This window comes from Toxorhynchites rutilus, chromosome 1 (genome assembly GCF_029784135.1).
Source record: "Toxorhynchites rutilus septentrionalis strain SRP chromosome 1, ASM2978413v1, whole genome shotgun sequence".
Lineage (NCBI taxonomy): Eukaryota > Metazoa > Arthropoda > Insecta > Diptera > Culicidae > Toxorhynchites > Toxorhynchites rutilus.
Genome location: NC_073744.1, coordinates 172,751,597 through 172,769,436, shown reverse-complemented (window position 1 = coordinate 172,769,436; position 17,840 = coordinate 172,751,597). Strand labels below are relative to the sequence as shown.

General features: G+C 36.5%; 2 long non-coding RNA genes across 2 annotated transcripts; both read right to left on the bottom strand.

The window, feature by feature from the left end:
• Positions 1-792: 792 nt before the first annotated feature.
• On the bottom strand, positions 793-3,017 carry LOC129762062 (uncharacterized). Its single transcript, XR_008740525.1, has 3 exons — positions 1,635-3,017; positions 1,371-1,576; positions 793-1,292 (listed from the first exon to the last, which is right to left on the bottom strand). It is a non-coding gene; the product is annotated as an uncharacterized LOC129762062 (long non-coding RNA).
• Positions 3,018-3,159: 142 nt separating this feature from the next.
• On the bottom strand, positions 3,160-3,973 carry LOC129762063 (uncharacterized). Its single transcript, XR_008740526.1, has 3 exons — positions 3,865-3,973; positions 3,734-3,808; positions 3,160-3,674 (listed from the first exon to the last, which is right to left on the bottom strand). It is a non-coding gene; the product is annotated as an uncharacterized LOC129762063 (long non-coding RNA).
• Positions 3,974-17,840: the final 13,867 nt, after the last annotated feature.

Genomic DNA, 17,840 nt, shown 5'->3' with positions numbered 1-17,840 from the left:
GCAAGGGTACACTCACGCCCCTCCCTGCTCTCTGCATCCCACGCTATTCATTCATGCAAAAGGTGGCTTCCACCAGAGCGGAGAATACTTACGTATACTTTTTATACGTAATTTTTATCCTGATCCTGATCGGTAAAATGATATATTTCCACTTTTCGCTAATTCTTTTATTCTACTGCATACGGCTACCGTTTTGATCCTGCTTTCCCTCCGCAGTTTTATCCACACACCGGAGGTTACCGAGAGACCAAGCTTTGTACGATTTTGAATCAAAAAAATAAAACACATGCACGGGGTACTTGCATAGGAATAACAACCATGAGGTGCTGCGGAAGGGACCAGGCTGGACGAACCAATCTTGGGATGAATGAGGTGAGTGGAAAAAAGGTCGCTTTACAACAAAAAAACAGAGTAGGAGAATAAAACAAAAAAAACCTACACACAAACTGGGAATGTGAGATTTTATTTTTTGGTTCGAGTTTTTGTTGATATCGTTTTGCAAAATAAATACCCAACATTACGAGGGCTGTTTCACGCCCAACATTCTCTGTGTGATTTTCCCGCCCGGCCCGGCCTGGTTCAACGTTCAACCTCAATATCGGCGAGAGCTCTAGATTTCAAAGGATTGATAACAAATGAGCGGCTCGTTGATGCCATCGACGCGAGGTTCGGAATGTAATCAAGGACACACGGGAAAAAGTTGTTCCCCCGAATGAAAGTGTTGAAACGCTGAAGTCATCATTAGATCGTATGATATTATTTTCGTAAGTCGTCACGGTTTTTTTCCCTGATTTTAATATTCTTTATTTTTCAAGAGCATTGAAAACAAATGTTACAAACAACAACTAATCCCGTACCGCCCATAGGATGAAATTAAAGTCTACAAATCCAAATCTATTCCCGGGTATCGGAAGGTGGCGGCAATTTTCTTGTTTTCGTCGCCACCAGCCGTGAGGAAAGAGATCCGTATCAGTTGATGGGAAATTTAGCGTAGTCCATTTTGGGTTCCAGAAGATTAGCTTCTTTCTGTCGCTCGGGATTATGTTTTTTAAAGATTGTTGGTTTTTTCACCCGAGAGTTGTTTCACGATTCACTCGACCGATAAGTGTTCTCTGTTTGACCGTTTTTTATCGCAACTTCCAACGATTCGGCTCAAATCGTAAAGTCCCTTTCATTGTGTCGATACGAATACCCTTGAAATGGAAGCCACCGTTCGTCCTCGAGAATCCGTCGGATTAAATCCCTCGGCTGTCCGGCTATGCAGTCCCCGCGTTCCCGTGTTTGTATCACATCTGTTATTACAGGAAACCGGATAGTCTCGCGCGCCACGAGGGTTGAATCGAGAATACAACAAAAAGACTGGTTTTTACCTCAATCGGTGCTGACCATAAAATCGACTGTTCGTTTAACCCCTTTTTTGGTTAAGATATCAATTTCTTTCCTGGACCGCCTCGAAGCCCACGGTCGGAACCAAAAGGTGGCATTGTATCGGGAGCCAAGGGTGAAACCATTCATAATTCCTCCTTTTTTCTTCCTACGGGATATCGTTTTCTTTTGCCACATTTTTTTTTTTTTGCTGGAATGAAAAGAAAACCTCATACCTACACACTTGATTATTAGCAAATTAGTAATACCTCATTAGAAACCCTTCTCGACACGCCCGAAAGGCTTCAACATTCCCGGGGCAGCAGCGCCCTGTGTGGAACCGTTGCGTTGAGAGCCGATGTGTGTGCACTCATAATGTGTTTCCCGAATTTATTAGAAGAGATTAGTTTTCACAGTTTTTTCCTGCCCGATCTTCCGTGCCGAATGAATGGAGGAAAAGAAAAGAACACAAACTGAAAACGCAAGGTTGAATGGTTACCCAATATATAATGTCTTAATAAATGTATCCTTTTCCGGGAGGCATTCCAAAACGAACGCCAAACGGTCACGGCTGCTGGTTGGAACGATTGGATGAAGCCGTCGATCATGTCCATGTTGTGCGATATGCTGCAAGGGGAAGTAGGAAATAATCTCCAATTGGTAACACATTAGGAACGCAATAAACCACGATTCTTCCGGGGCGGAAGAAAGAACCGGCGCCGGCTGCAGCTGCACCGATCGTAAGTTTATATTGAAGGCAGTTTGAAGGAATTAGGATTAATTTACTTCCACCGGAGGATCAATTTCGATTTGACGCATTTCGAATGGTTTGGGCCGTGCAAAACATTAATCCAATAATGACGATCGTTATCGATATATGCTGGTTCGTATGTAAGATGACGTGAAATTTTTTTTTCAGTTTTTCATTGCATTGCGATGGTCATCCGTATCTCGCGTTATGGAAGTGCAATCAGGTTCGCAAGGAGGCGTTAAAAAGATAATACTTTATACCCGAACATAGTTCCCCGATTGTTTTGAAATCACCTGACTCAAAGCTGTTTGAGCCAGGCAATTTTACAGTTTCACTTCGATAGAGGCGAAAACGCGGGTCAGGCGGCTGAATATGTGGATAGTGTTTATGGTCCTGATACTGTGACAGCCAGTCTGTAATTATGTTTTTGATCACAGCCCTTTGGGTAGGTTATTCAAGACGGCAGTTTCTACCAAGGGATTGGTAAGATGGCCGCCTTTTTGTAGCCAGCATAGAAACTCATGAGCATAGAAATCATAACCTGAAATTAAAAATGAAGTGCTCCGCGCGGTCCTGTAGCAGTGATTTTGATTGCAAATCGACAAGAAAGCTTCCAGATGGGTATCCAAACATCGCTTGCCAAAGGAAACTATCCAACGTAATCAAATATTAACATATATGACTCCAAACAGTAAACAATACGTGAGCCCCCTGAGCGTGAGCCCTGTTTTATGCTGCCTACGCTCAATTTGCATTGGTTGGGATAGGGTTGCCAGAGCCCCGGTTTCTACTCATACCCAGGGTTGCCAACCATAATTTTCAAAAATCAGGAAGAACGCAAATAAAAATCTGGAAGAAATCAGGATAGTTCATATTTGGTTGTCCAGAAAGTTCGTTTCGATTTCTGGGGAAACAAAAGCTTAATTTTTCTAGGCAGACATGCATTGATTCAATTTTATATGCACAGTTTTGTTCCACAATCTTTCACGGACATTCTATTCTTCCAGAATATGTTCGTTTTTTTTTTGTCGAAAAATGGCCAAGGTATTTTCTATGCTATTCATACAGTCGAAGTTCTTGCCCTTAAGATGATTTTTCAGGGACTTCAACTTGCCAGAGTCTGAAAGTGCAAGATCCAGTTAGATTAGCTGGTGGGATAGGTCCTCCCAGCCAGACTCCAGAAGAATTTGCCCTGTTGTCAAAAAGACATGAAGTTTGACGTTGCCCTGATGTAACACGAGTTTTCTGCTTTGATTTTGTCTAGCTGCGAGCAGTGGAAATTAATCGACAGATGGAGATGCAATCCCTTAAAGGATTTTCGATCAAACGGTATGAAACCCAGCTTCACCAACTGCTTGTGAACGGTGGCTTTAGATGTCTGTAGTGAATTTACTAATTCATTTGTCGTGTACCGAGGATTATTTTTTATCAGCGTCTTGATTTGACCATCATCAGTGCTAGCACGAACTATCCGTATAGTTGTTGTTGTGATAGAATCGATGGGAGTTCTTCCAGCAAAAAATCAATCAACCGTGTATATGATTTGATCCGCTTAAAGCTATAAATGTATATATTGATTTAGGATAGGTTCTACAACAATCTCATTTCTTCGCTTACATTTTGGTCTCCGCACAATGTTTTTTCCTATCACAAACTGTTTTTTCCACGACACTTAAGTGTCTATTTACTAGCCTGTAAATCGTATAGGTTTTAATAGATTTACATAATAAATTATAGTTCACCTTTACTTTTAAAATTCAACTGATTCCAATTTAAATCGCGTATTTAATATTTTCCAATCGCCAATTAACCAAATCACCGCTTTTTGTATAATTTCTGTTTTGTTTATGTTTACGTTTTTTCCTACTGTCGCTTTCTCCCATACTTCCCAGATCATCCGTTAGAGTTGCGTTACACACCGTCACAGACCTGTTCGAGGGGCTGGTGCGGCGAACAGTCGTAATATATTTTCTTCGATAAAACGCATTTTGATTACAAATACGTTTTATTTAAAAAGTAAGCCTACATGTTCTAATTTATAGAAGCATTATCGATTTGTTGTGTTTCGACGTGCTCATATTTTTTCATTGTTTCCGTTACTAGTCTATTTCCGATTTCATGAATTGCGAGATATGTCGAATGTGAAATAATTAATAAACATGGTATAAACTCTCGCCGAAGTGTAAGAGCTAATGTTTCGCCGGATTTTTTGATCGTTAATATTTTATTCCAAAACACTACGGCATCACTACAGTCAATTACTGAGAAATCAATATTCAGAATTTCTCTGAATTCATCGTTCATTCTTTGGAATTCTACTCACCAAATGAGGATAACATATCAAAAGCGGAAGAATTGTTGAATTTTTTTAAATTTTGATGTTGTTTTTATACAATTATACAACATTTCTATTTTGGTTTCATGAAATTATCCAGCATTGTGTAGGGAAAATAATCCGGGATTTTTTTGCTCTGGACAGGCTTCTTCAGTCGATTTACAATTGGCAATATTCTTGATTAGGTACAGCTTAATATCAGGAAAATTTCATTCTATATTTTTGTATAACGAGAATTTAACTTATTGCTAGCATTCAACAAGTACGGACCGGAGAGTTATTATGACGGTTTTTATTTCCAACCAGGAAAACTTTGGTATGGATCGCAGTATATTTTTGACGTGGGACTACGTCTAACCGGAATATATGGAGGGTAAAATGAAAACCTAAACACAGAACATGCAGGAAAAATTGAAAGATTTCGAATGCTTATAGCTCGAACATTTCGTACTGGATAGGAGAGATGTTTGCATCACTTGATAGGGAATATTTCTACGCATCTATCGCAACTAACAAAATGTTGTTTTTCATTAGATAAACAATTGAATGCCTGTAAAATATTAGGCGTTATCTAAACGCCCTAACTGCATCGTTTTGATTGGCCCGATTTACGGTTTCCCTAACACAGCCATCAAAACCAAGCAGCCTTGGGGAAATCGGCATTGCAAATACATGAAAGTAGGGGGACTTTTGTTCTCATCGAAAAATGTTCCCTAACACAGACTTTAAAACCAAGCAGCGAAATCGGCATTGCAAGCACACGAAAGAGCCTAGAGGCGAGTGAACTGAAAAGTTTAAACCCTCTTAAATCCAAAAAGAAGAAAAAGAACACACGAAAGTAGGGGGAGCTTTTGTTCCCACCGAAATGTGTTCCCTAATAGAGATTTCTAAACCAAGGTGCCTGGAGAAATCGGTATTTCAAATTCATGCAAGTCGGTGGTATTTTTGTTCCGACTGGAATGTGTTTCCCTAACACAGACTTCAAATCCATGAAGCGTGGGGAAATCGGCATTGCGAATTCATACAAATTATTTTGTATTTTTGTTCCGATTGAAATGTGTTTCCCTAACACAGACTTCAAAACCGAGATTTCTGGGGAAATCGGCTCTGCAAATAAATGCAAACTGCGAGTACTTTTGTCCTCGCTTGCCTTTGTGCAGAGTGGAATATGTCTGTCCTAACATGATCTTCTAAACTTAGGAACCTGGGAAAATCGTGCAGCCACTAGAAGCGAATGAACTTCCCAGTTTCAAGCAAATTCGAGATTCGAGAAGTATGTACACTTTTGGGATGTAAACTTCAGAGGGAAATGTAAAATAAAATAATCGTTTGATAATTTTTTTGTTGTCTTTTTTGGAAAGATTTTCAGCCTTAGGCTGGTTCATCAAACGTTTGATAATTCTTCCGTACATATATTTTGTTCTAGTCATCATACCAAACGTAAAAGGTCCGTCATTAAATTTACTTGTAACGAAGAACAATCAATCACAATAAATGAATTGACTTTACACGGCATTTGTTCATTTTTTTCACTCACAGAGCAAATATATTGAACTCAATTGAATTTGGAAACTGTTTCATTCAATCAAGAATTTAATCAATACAAACGAATGATTGCTAAGCTAAGGTAGTTCCACGTGAACCTTGCGGTTATATCATAGATATAAACCACTAATTTTTTTTATCCCATTTATTTATTATTTAAGGCTCATTAGCATTTTAGATGTAACAGAGCCGAATTTTAATCGTGTACATGTCACATGGTTATCATATCTATAATTAGCACATTACACAGTTGTCATTCGCCAGTATTCCTTCTATACCATTACATATGGTACACATTTACACAGTAGCCATTTAGGCGTAAGAGTATTCTTTCTGTTCTTCCATTATCCAGTTAGACCACCGGACAGCGGAGACAGTTGATTGATCATTGTTGAGTTATTTATAGAACAGCAGCCCGATGTGTCTTGCAGAGCAGAGCAGTTGTATGGATGAATCGATCTTATTTCGACCGTGGATCGATCTCCATCGCTGATGATTGTTGCGTGGACGTAGCTATTCTGTAACAACACAAAGATGGTCAATGAGAGCCCTGAGTTTTGAACTCACAATCGATCGCTTACTAAGCGAACGCGCAACCAATGTAGCTACGGAGACCCCCCTTCACAGTATATTTATTACGGATAATTTTTATTCTGAGTAAGTAAAAAGTATGGAAATCAGTTAAAATCAGGATCATTCCAGAAAATTCAGGCAAAACTGAGTGAAAAATCAGGAAGGTTGGCATCTCTGTTCATACCATTTGAAGATTAGGCTGTATATAAAATGCGTTAAAATCTATTGAATTCGAAACTAATTTAACTTAACTTAATAGTTAATAACACATATATAATATAACCCCTAAAATTGTCCACGTGGTATGTGGACAGCCCCCTAGCATGTCGAGTCGCGTGCGATTTGTGTCGGCAACCTTTTCGTTCAACTGCTGTTGACATTTCAATTTCTACGTTCGTTGAGTTTCAATCATGGATGCCAGGGGATTTTTTCAGATGTTTTTCATTGTACGAAAAAATGGTTTCACAATCATATTGAAGGAAACTCAAATTCATAATTTAATTTTGAACAATGCTTGATAGATTATTCAAGGTTTATAATAATTGCTGTATATATAGCATTCATTAAACTTACCTTGAGGCTTAGAGACGAATGAACTCTCAGAGTTTAAAGTCTCTCTAATTCAATACCTTCCTTCCTTACCTTGAGGTTTTGAAGTTTAATTCAATAAATGTGAAAAATATATATATTGCGCGACCACGAACTAAATTTAGAAATGAAGTAATAAATGTCTATGAATGTGGGCTAGATAGATTTAAATGGCAAAAAATATAATGGATAACTCTCATTTGTCATTTTTTTTTTAAATAACTCAATTTGTTTATTTCAGCTTTGGCTAATTATCGTGAAACGATATGTAACCGGAAAACCTTCGATTGTGAAGTGGTCGTGAAAAACAAGCGAGTGAATGACACCGAGAATAAACTCTCGATTGATCACTAAGGACAAAAGTAAGCAAGTGACACTGATAAAATGTGAGCGGATGACACTAAGACAAAAGTTTTTTGGGCCAATTTTATTAAACAAACATCTCTGAAAAATTCACATACACTATCATACTGAAATGTCTTCACATACTTTATAATATCTTCAAAATGTCCTCACAAAATCAAATGTCCTCGCAGTCAGTTAAATGTCTTCGAAATGAAAACATGTCTTCAACCTGGCATCTCGGGTTCAGCATTTTCGAAAAAAGTACATCCAGGAATGCCATACAAACAGATTTTTCTGTATAGTGCAAATTGTATTTCAAAGATTCCGTTTTGATTCCATTGTAGAGTTTTCAAAAGTTGCGAATACATTCAATTTGATGCTATTTGCAAAAATGAAATACTTTTGTTTTCTAATTTCGCTCATTAGGAAAAATCTCATGTGAAGTTATATTTTTGACATAGGACTATGTCTTTGATATTCTATATAGGGGGGTCACTCTACGAAAAATGTAACGATTCATTAATAGTTTTCAAACGCATATTACTCAAACACGTTATTCCGACATATGTTGTGCCATATACCATTAGACAGGAAATTTATCCAGCATTTTTTTTTTTTGCTTCAAACATGAACAGTAAATATAGTGAAAAAAGTTAACAATTTGACGATTAAACTGGGTATATTTTCTTTCGATTGCACTAACCACTCGCACTCCTCTCCGATGCGACGAGCAATCTTTTGACCTAAATTCGGGTGTTTTGTTCACAATGTGAATTGATGCGTATAATGAATTATTCTCCATTTATCGATAATAGGCATTTATCAGTTATTGTATTCTATGTTATCCAATCAATTCGTGCTCAATTCACGTTTTTATCGTATAGGTCTTGCTACTAACAATTCATGTAATTGTGGTACAGGATGTCATAATATCGAGCATGTTATTTGGTTATGTAAAAATGCAATTAATTAATTTAACTGGCTGCTGATTTAGAAGATCGAAAGACTATACTCACGCATATCAGATTATGATAGCATGAGTAGTCGCGATCTTAATATTATGCTCTCTATGTATGTCTTCCTAAGGAACCCGCTTCTCTTCCTCGAATGCACATGCAAATTCTTACAGAAAAAAATTATAGATTTAGAACAATGAAAAAACACAATTCAAATCCAATTACTACACACAATCACAGTCCTATGTCAAGTTCCCGTCCGTACCCATAAACTATTGTATTTTTAATATCGATTTTTTCATTATTTGTTTATTAGCCTTATAACAATACAACGACATCTAATCGGAGAAAGAATATTCAAAATTATAATAGTTACAAGCTGGTGAAGTGGGGAAGTCCAAAAAAAGTTGTGCCATAGAGGCGAACCAGCCCAGGAGGCTGAAAACCTCTCAAATAAAGAATTAAAAAAAAAAACAATTGTGCCATAGAGTACACGATTCCAGCCCATCTGGTTAGTGATGTCTATTTTCTTTCATTTATTCGATTATTGATTAATCGTTGGGGCATTTTTTAATATTCCATTCATTCGAAGAATTGTTTTTAAATATTCGATTGATCGAGCGAACATTTATTTCTTGCAATAATCACGTAACACGTTGTCATTCTGATCGCGTGGTCTATCGGATTGTCGATGTTGAATGGTTGGATAAAAAAATGATGGATGAAAAAATTATATAGCCTAATTCTTAACCATAAATGGATTAACCTTGAGAAAAATTCCTTATTCATTAATCGCGATTACAGTGGCAATTATTCGATGTATTCATATTTTGATTTTAAATTATTCGATACAAAATTACTCGATTATAATTTCAGATATTCGATTATTTGAATCAATCGAACGATTAATCGACGTCCCTACTTCTGATTTTCCGGAACAAAAATCGAACAGATTCTAAATCTGTAAAGATGCCGCTATGGTATTAGCCTCGGACAAGTAAAAAAAAATGGCTAAATGGCGATCGATTAAAAACTAAAATTTCTTTTTAGCATGATTTTTATGGCGACTTTTTTTTTAAATAGCCAAATTAAAAATTAATATTTTTTATTGGTTTATGCGATGTATAATGATCTATTCACATAAAATTTGGAATCAATCGGTTCAGTAGAACTCGAGATATCGTGTATGCCAGTTTGAAAAAACTAGTTTCGAGGGAAATTTTCTTTAAATTTTTGTGTCAAGACCAAATTAGATTTTGCATCACTAAAATGCCTATGACTCAGTAAATAAGGGGATTATCGTAAAGTGCTTTCCAGGGTACATTCTTGAATATCTAAACATCAAAAACCGAAAATTAAAATAAAAAAAATTTCTGACTAGAGTACCCTCTTAAAATTAAACTGCTTTATGATTTTATCACTATTTTGACTCAAGATATCATAAAATCGTGAGCATCCTCAACATTTATGTATTGCTTCCTATGAGTTTAGATAAAGAAAATAAGATAATCTTCAGAGCTTTTAACACTCCTATACTCGCGCGAAAAATCGTAACTGGTGTACTCACAGACTGTGCGTGTCTCTGTAATATTGCTATTGTGTATTTTTAGGCGTTATTGTCATTTACTCAAAGAAAAAGGTATAATTGAATGAAAAACCTCCAGACAATATTTTCTCTTTAACTTCATTCAGTTTCAACCCTTTAACGGGCCGTGATAACTAGGCAACGAATCGACTCCAACTTCAGAGAACATAATCCTTACATGAGGAATAACACATATTTACATTTGAAAAAAAATTAACTATTGAAACAGTTGAAAAAATGGTGGCAATATAGTTGCCACGGCCCGTTAACCCCAAAAACACTTCAATATGTTGCGCCTTTAGTTATGCAAAAATCAAAACAATATTTCTAGTGCGATGATACCGATTATTTCATCGATTTACAATATTTCTAGTGCAGCGAAAAAAACCTGTTTTTTTTATATTGAAACTCTATCACTCTATAAAGAAAAAATAATAATTTGAATTTTCCATCAAATACACCATTTATTTCATTGAAAAAACTACATGACCTTACACAGTAGATCCTGAATAGTACGTTTACAGTGAAAAACTTTTCAACTTGTTGCATTTTCAACGAATTTTCTGCCGGCGCTCTAAACTCGTGGTTTTGATACATAAAAATGACTCCCAAATTAATATCGTACATTTTTAGCAGCCCAAAAAAATTGGAATATTGCCAGATTCCTTTAGAAGAGTTTGTCTAGCTAAAATGTTGATATAATATTCCAAGTGCAGCGAAAATAATTTTTTTTGTTGGTGCCATTAAAGTTGCCAGTACCCGTTAAAGGGTTAATAGTCATTCAATTCACCCACTTCATTCATTCTCGGTCTGTCAGACCTATGCGCGAGGATAGGAAGGTTAACCCTCTACAATCCAACCCCGCCTTTAGACGAGCTTCACGGATTTTTTTTAATTATTCAAACATTATTTTCAATGTTCACCCACACTAACACGTCTTCAAAAGACTTTCATCTATCATACATACACATTGGTTTTATATTGGCTGGTTTCTGCTAGGAGTATTTTAAGTCGAGTGTCGAAAATTTGAAATAAAAGCGGAAAAAAAATATTTCGATTTCGGTCGCGCACTCCAAACGAAAAACAAACACACTTTTTGAACCTTTCATCGGTGGAAAAAATGTTCGGTAAGTTTATTTTGATTAGAATTTTACGTTTGACATCAAGTTTTGTTGTTATGGTAAACAAAATTGCAGTTTTTCGGCGGTGCTGGGCAGTTGAGCGAAAAAAATCCGACTCTTGCTGTAGTGTAACCTACTGAAAACTAACATCGGATACAACTGTTTTGCAGAAATTGAGTCTATTTTTGTGTTTTCATAGGTTTGTTTTCCACACGGTTTGGGGACATGACGAAGTAGATCCTGAAGACGACTTCGGAAGCGATGGTGAATACTGCAATGATCAAGAAATTGAAGAACAAACAAAAAGATACCACTAAAATTCGGACCCGGAAAGGTCACTGGATCCGCTGACAAAACTGATCCAAATTCTACTGAATTTACAAACATAAAAAAAAACAGGTTTTCCTCATTCAAATATTCATTTACCGAACTTTCGAACTGAGGTTAGGAAATCCTATCAAGCCCAGATGTTTTGCAAAACTCCTAGTCACCCACGTATGATCACCACAAAGAACCCATCCACTTCGAAGCGAGCGTCTGTTCCACCCTCTGATGTCAATCATGATAGAATGGATAATTTTCCAAATACTCCGGAAAGAGGACTTGCAAAAACCCGAGATGCATATCGGAAACGCAAGTCATACACCTTCGATGCGACATCAATTTACACCTGCAGCCAAACCAGAATTATTTTAATGATTTCGATCATAAAGAATAACTACTACGAGTAGTTCAAAAGTTTTTTTTTTCCACCAAATACCCAACCACGCCTTAAGGCGAACTACTGGTTTTGTAGCATAAATAAAAAAATCCGTGACTTTAAAAAATTGCCGTTATGTTTTTCGATTTTCTCATCAAAATATGATCTACTATAGTTTTTTCATGCAAATAAAAAATAGGGTTTTAAAGGGTTAATGACGACACTATTCTAGTTTTCCAATCCAAATATATCCATCTACTACACCACCCCGGTTTTCACATTGCTATAAAACAAATTTTGTAAACCATAGTTCAGACAAAATCATTCCTCCTGCATTGCGACAACCAAGTATGCACTTGAGCGAATTATGTCGAATAGAACGCCCGCATATATTGCTTCTTCATAGCACTGATTTTGTCGAATATGTTATAAATATATACCCACTCTACTTTATTGTGCCAGATCGGTCCCAGGAATAGTGTCGAAACGGTACCGACAGCATTCCATTTTGCAATGATTTTATCGACCTATCGAAAAAATGTCTTCAAATGTCTTCACAATCATATCGGAGGAAACAAAAATTCATAACTTACTTTTGAACAAATTTTGCTAGTTTATTCAATATTTATTCTAATTTTGATTGATATACAACGCATTTTATAACCACGTTGAGCCCCGTGTCGGTCCCTAGGTATCGATATTGAGCTTTTCGTTACAAAAACGTTAATCACTGGGACTGACAGTAACTTAATAAGGAAATAAAAACAAACATAGGTTGTTTTCGTACATTCTACCATATGTGATGGTTTTCTAGCCGAACTATTTTTCTATGCAATAAATATATTTGAAAGCGTGAACCGACACTGATAGTGTGACACGGTATGTAACCCGATAAACTTCGATTTGCGAAGCAGTTGTTTCAAATATCTAGGTTCATCTATTGTATAGTAAAAATACAATGACACAATCATTCGAATTCTCGAGCGCAAATGAATTAATGTCTTCTAGAGGCAATATGTATTCAAAGCGCTTGAAGTTCTGCAGAATATTAAGTAAAAGTCGATTTTTGTTGAATTCATTCTATATGCTTGTGGATTTTCTGCTTGGAAAAATTTGGAAAAAGCAAGTGAATAAAACTCCGAGATAGAAGCTCTACTTCTTTTGACGATATTTTGGGTCAATAGTTAGAATTTCATGGAAATAATATCTTTTTTAAACCCACGTACGCTAACATACTGAAATGTGTTCTCATATTTCATAAAGTCTTCAAAATATCTTCATAAAATAAAATGTCTTCACAGCAAGTCAAATGTCTTCAAAATTAAGACATGTCTTCAAACCTGGCATCTCTGCATTTGACAACCAATTATGAGCCAACATTGTGCCAATCTGGCACCAAATCGACCGATTGCAGCACTGCTCGACCGTTACATTGTTTTGATGAAAAAGACGCAGAAAAAAAAACAAAGAAAATCAACATTGAATAATTTTATTTTCAATTCAACTTTCTACATATTAGGTTGGAGAGAAAGAAATCCATTACTTTTGCGTGAAATCAAAAACTTTATTTCAGATGTTTCGGATTGTCAAATATGCACCGTTCTGTTGTATAATTTGTTACCATTTTGAATGTAGCTTCATAATGCCTCTCTCATAGAAGCTGGATTCAAAATGAAACACGATGTTCGGGTGCTACACCGATGAACGTGATGGATCGAATTTGCAACTGTGAAGCCTCGGCCAATAGGTATGAAATTGACCCATTTCTTAAACGGATGGTGACCGGGAATGAGAAACATACGACAATATTGTGTAATAACGTTCGTGAACAAATAGTGGTGAAGCAGATCCGACGATAGCCAAACCAGGACTAACGGATTCTGTGTATTTGGTTGGACTTTTTTTATACTGAATATATTTTCAAACGGCTTAGCAACATTAAGTAACAATGAGCCGTGAATTTGGTTGGTCTTGAAAAGAATCATTTATTATAGGAAGGAATCATATATTACGAGAAGCTTCCGTATGGCCAAAACACAAACCGTTTGAAGCCAGCGATTGATTAATACTCCAGAATTGGCCAACAGAAGAGGTGTTGTGTTCCATCAGGACAACGCAAGGCCATACAACTCTGGGAAGGATATTTCCAGCCATCATAATTATAATACAAGTGATTCCACCCATTTCTATACTCGTTTAATGTTTCACTGACTTGGACGAGGTAGATTCACACTGAAATATAAATGTATTCATAAATTGATTTCCACTACTCAAAACAAACTGAATGAAAGCAACGCCTTCAAACTACGCACGTCTGTAGAGGAGAAATAGTACTTCCACATGCCACCAGACGCGATTCTAAAGTTTATTTAGCTCGTCTTTTTCGAGCATATGTGCATTAGTTATCAGCCTACCCTCGTATATTTGGAGAGGTAACTGAATAGTTTCTCCATTTCCATTTTCGCTTCAAACCAACTTCAAATCAATTGGACTAAAAATACAAAAAAAAAGATAGCTAAAATCAGTCGATCCGTACTTGAATGATGCGCGGACAGACATTTGAGACAATATATTTTAATATTTGAAGATTTAAAAACCAAAAATCTGAATTTTTAGCGTTACGTTGCGTTGTCGTGGCCGAGTGGTTAGCGTATTACATTATCATGCCGGGTGTTCGGATTTGATTCCCGTTCTGGCCGGGGAAGTTTTCGTCAAAGAAAATTATTCCGGCTTGCACTGTGGACACGCGTTTTCTAGAGCTTGCCACTTCAGAAAACATTCAAGGCGTGTTATTCGGCATAGAAATCTCAACCAAGTACTACTAATGAAAATGACGCTAGTAATACTTGAGTTGAGAACGTTAGTGCCATCCAAGAAGAAGAAGCAGCTATTCGTCTTACATCGTCGGCATAATTTCAAGTGCCACTCGTAGGCAACGTTGTCAAATAAACTCTTAGTTCATTTTTGACATACACTGCCCGCTGTCTAGAGTAAAAGTGGCCGTACACTGTTTGACCGGAGATCAAATATTTGACACCTTTTGACAGTTAAAATTTTGTTTGATATTTGTACAAATGCTATTTTGTTTGCCACTCTTCAATTTTCAACAATGTCAAACATCGAACATGGAGAAAAAACTGAAATATTTAAGATAACCTAACCATGTACCGATAGGTTCGAACAACAGACCGAACAAATCTATTAGGCATCCAGGAATTGAATATTTGCTTGTCGTGTTTTGTGTCGAATATATTTGATCAGTACACGTTGATCAAATTCTATCTGTCAAAAAGAGTCAAGTATTTGGCTTCTGTGAAACAGTGTATGAGCAAAGAAAGCCACGACAAAATTAATCACTACTTTCAGGCGACGAAACTAGGAAAGTTCCAATTGGACCAATCAAAACGTGAGATTTGATTCTGCAGAAAATCAAACCAAACGCATATTTCATGGCACGGTCCCATATTCCTATTGAATGGGCAACTGGGAGAGTACCGATTGTTTGTGCTCGAACAATCATGTAGATCAGGGATACTCAAATTATTTTTAAAAATTTTATCTTTATCTTATTCATACAAAATACTTACCAATTCAAAAACATTGCGGTTGGTCAAGTGAGTAAACTTTACATAATTTTCTCATCAATAAATAGACATAACATTAAGTAAATATCTAGACCAAGACCCCAAGGGGTATATAAACCACTTTAAGACACCTGGTGTAGATAATGTTTAACATTTTTCAATTGTTGGTTTCTTAAAATATTAAATCTTTCTTAGTTGTAATAAATTGTTAGGAAGTGCCTAAATCGATTGATGCAAATATCTAGTAAATTCATCGAGAAATGACTGAAATTTAATAATATTCGTTATGTAGCAGATTTTATTCCACAATTTGCGCTCTTAACATGTTCTTGGAAGACGTACTCCTACGTGAAAAAAATTTATGAAACTTGTGTCATTTTCGATTCCAATTGCCGGACCGGTCTGAAACCCAAATGGCAATTTTCGACCGTACCAACCTCTTTACGGCGCCGTGATGCAGCCGTCTACTGCGACTACAATGTCCGGTGACCGGACAAGCATTATAAGCGATCACAGTAGTATTGTATCGACGTCTGGTGGAGACATCGGTTTGGGAAGGCAAATCATTCTCTATAAGATTATCACACCTCAAGACAGTTTTAAGTTGTTAAAATTTTGAATGAAAATTTTTACTTCATGTTATTTGATTGATTAAAACTCGAGGTACTGATTCTTCCTTAACCATTTTTTCACTAAAACTCATCATTGTAATATACAATCAATATCAAACACAATTACTGTTCGGAAGGTTTCCCAACTTGCAAAAGAACATATTACTCTATTACACAAATAACACATTTTAGAAGAAGAAGTTAATTTTCATTCATAATTTTTATTTTAAGATATGTGTTTAATACACCTGAAAATCCATTATCACTATCATTTCCCAAAAGCGGAGCACGAAGCTCCATGCCATGAAAGCGAATTGACAGTTTTTTATCATGTCTGTTAGTATTAGTACAATTCAGGCAATTTTTCACCCCATGTATTAATATGTGAGTACTATTGACGTTTGTTTGTTGATTTTGAAATCAATCAGAATTTGCAGGTGATATGGATACCGAAATTTTTATTTCGCTTCTTTATTCAGCTGCTGTGGAACAAGTTCAGTGATAAAAGTTTCTGCAAAGGCGCACGAGGGCATTATGGAGCATATTGTCGTGGACTGTGGGTGAACGGTGGGTGGTGTTTCGACAAATTGACCGGGTTTTTAACTAACTTCTGTTTTTGTTTTGTTCATAGATAAGCTCCCTTAGTTGAAATTGCTACTAAATGAGTTCGATGATGTCAATCAAATCTCCAACTGGTTCATCAAGGGATAAATTTTGAGAGACTTTATCGAGCTGAATGTGAAGGTCAGTTTTTGTTAATTTGAACACATTAAAAATAGCTCTCCCTCATAATATTCTTATTCTATATTCCACACAGTTCACCCGAAACGCGATCAACGAAGAGGTAGTCAAGGCTCGGCTCGAGGAATTCAAGACCAAACTGTTCGGTTCGGTACTCGGTGGTCAAGATGTTCCGCTGCCCAACGGGGCAGATTTTGAGCAACTATATCGAGCTGAATGTGAAGGTCAGATTATGTTATTTTGAACAAAAATAGCTCTCTCCTAATATTCTTATTCAGTATTCCACACAGTTCGACCTGACCCGGGACGCTATCGACTACGAGGTGGTGGAGGCTCAGCTCGAGGAACTCAAGTACATACTGTCCGATCTGTGCCCAGTGATCAAGAATTCCCCTGTCCGACGCCGAAGCACCGGCACCGGCTCTTCGACACCCAGCGGTTGGCATATCAGATACGGTATTCTTCGCTCAGGATCCGCGTATTAACAGCTGTGCGTTGATACGAAAGGCGCTTGACAAGCTGCTCTGCTGCGGATTATGCTAATCGCGTTTTTGAACAAGGATCTGCGGAAGCATAAATGAGATAGTGTTTGAAGGAAAACTACGATGTTATTTTAATCGTAAAAATTATTACTGCAACAGTGAAATACACACAGTCTTAGGAACAAATTCCAATTCATTTTCAACGTCGTAATCAATTCAACAAGGAAAATGATGAAAACAGTTTTTCTGGAATTTTAGTAGCATCTTCAGTTGCAGACAGCGTTCATTCTGATACAAACGTAACTAACCATGTATTTTAATTTAATAAATCTATAATCCAATTTATAATGAGTTTGTTTTCGTTATTTTTTTTATATTTTTTATAATAAGTTACATGAGTTACAAGTTACATAAGAGAACGCATTATTATTAAAGGCAAAAAAAATCGAATGAATCAGAATAAACGAACTAATTTTTTTTATTCAAATAATGCTAGCGTTAAAAATGATAAGGACTCGACTGACATTTTAACAGAACTGAAATTTCAGTATTATTGAG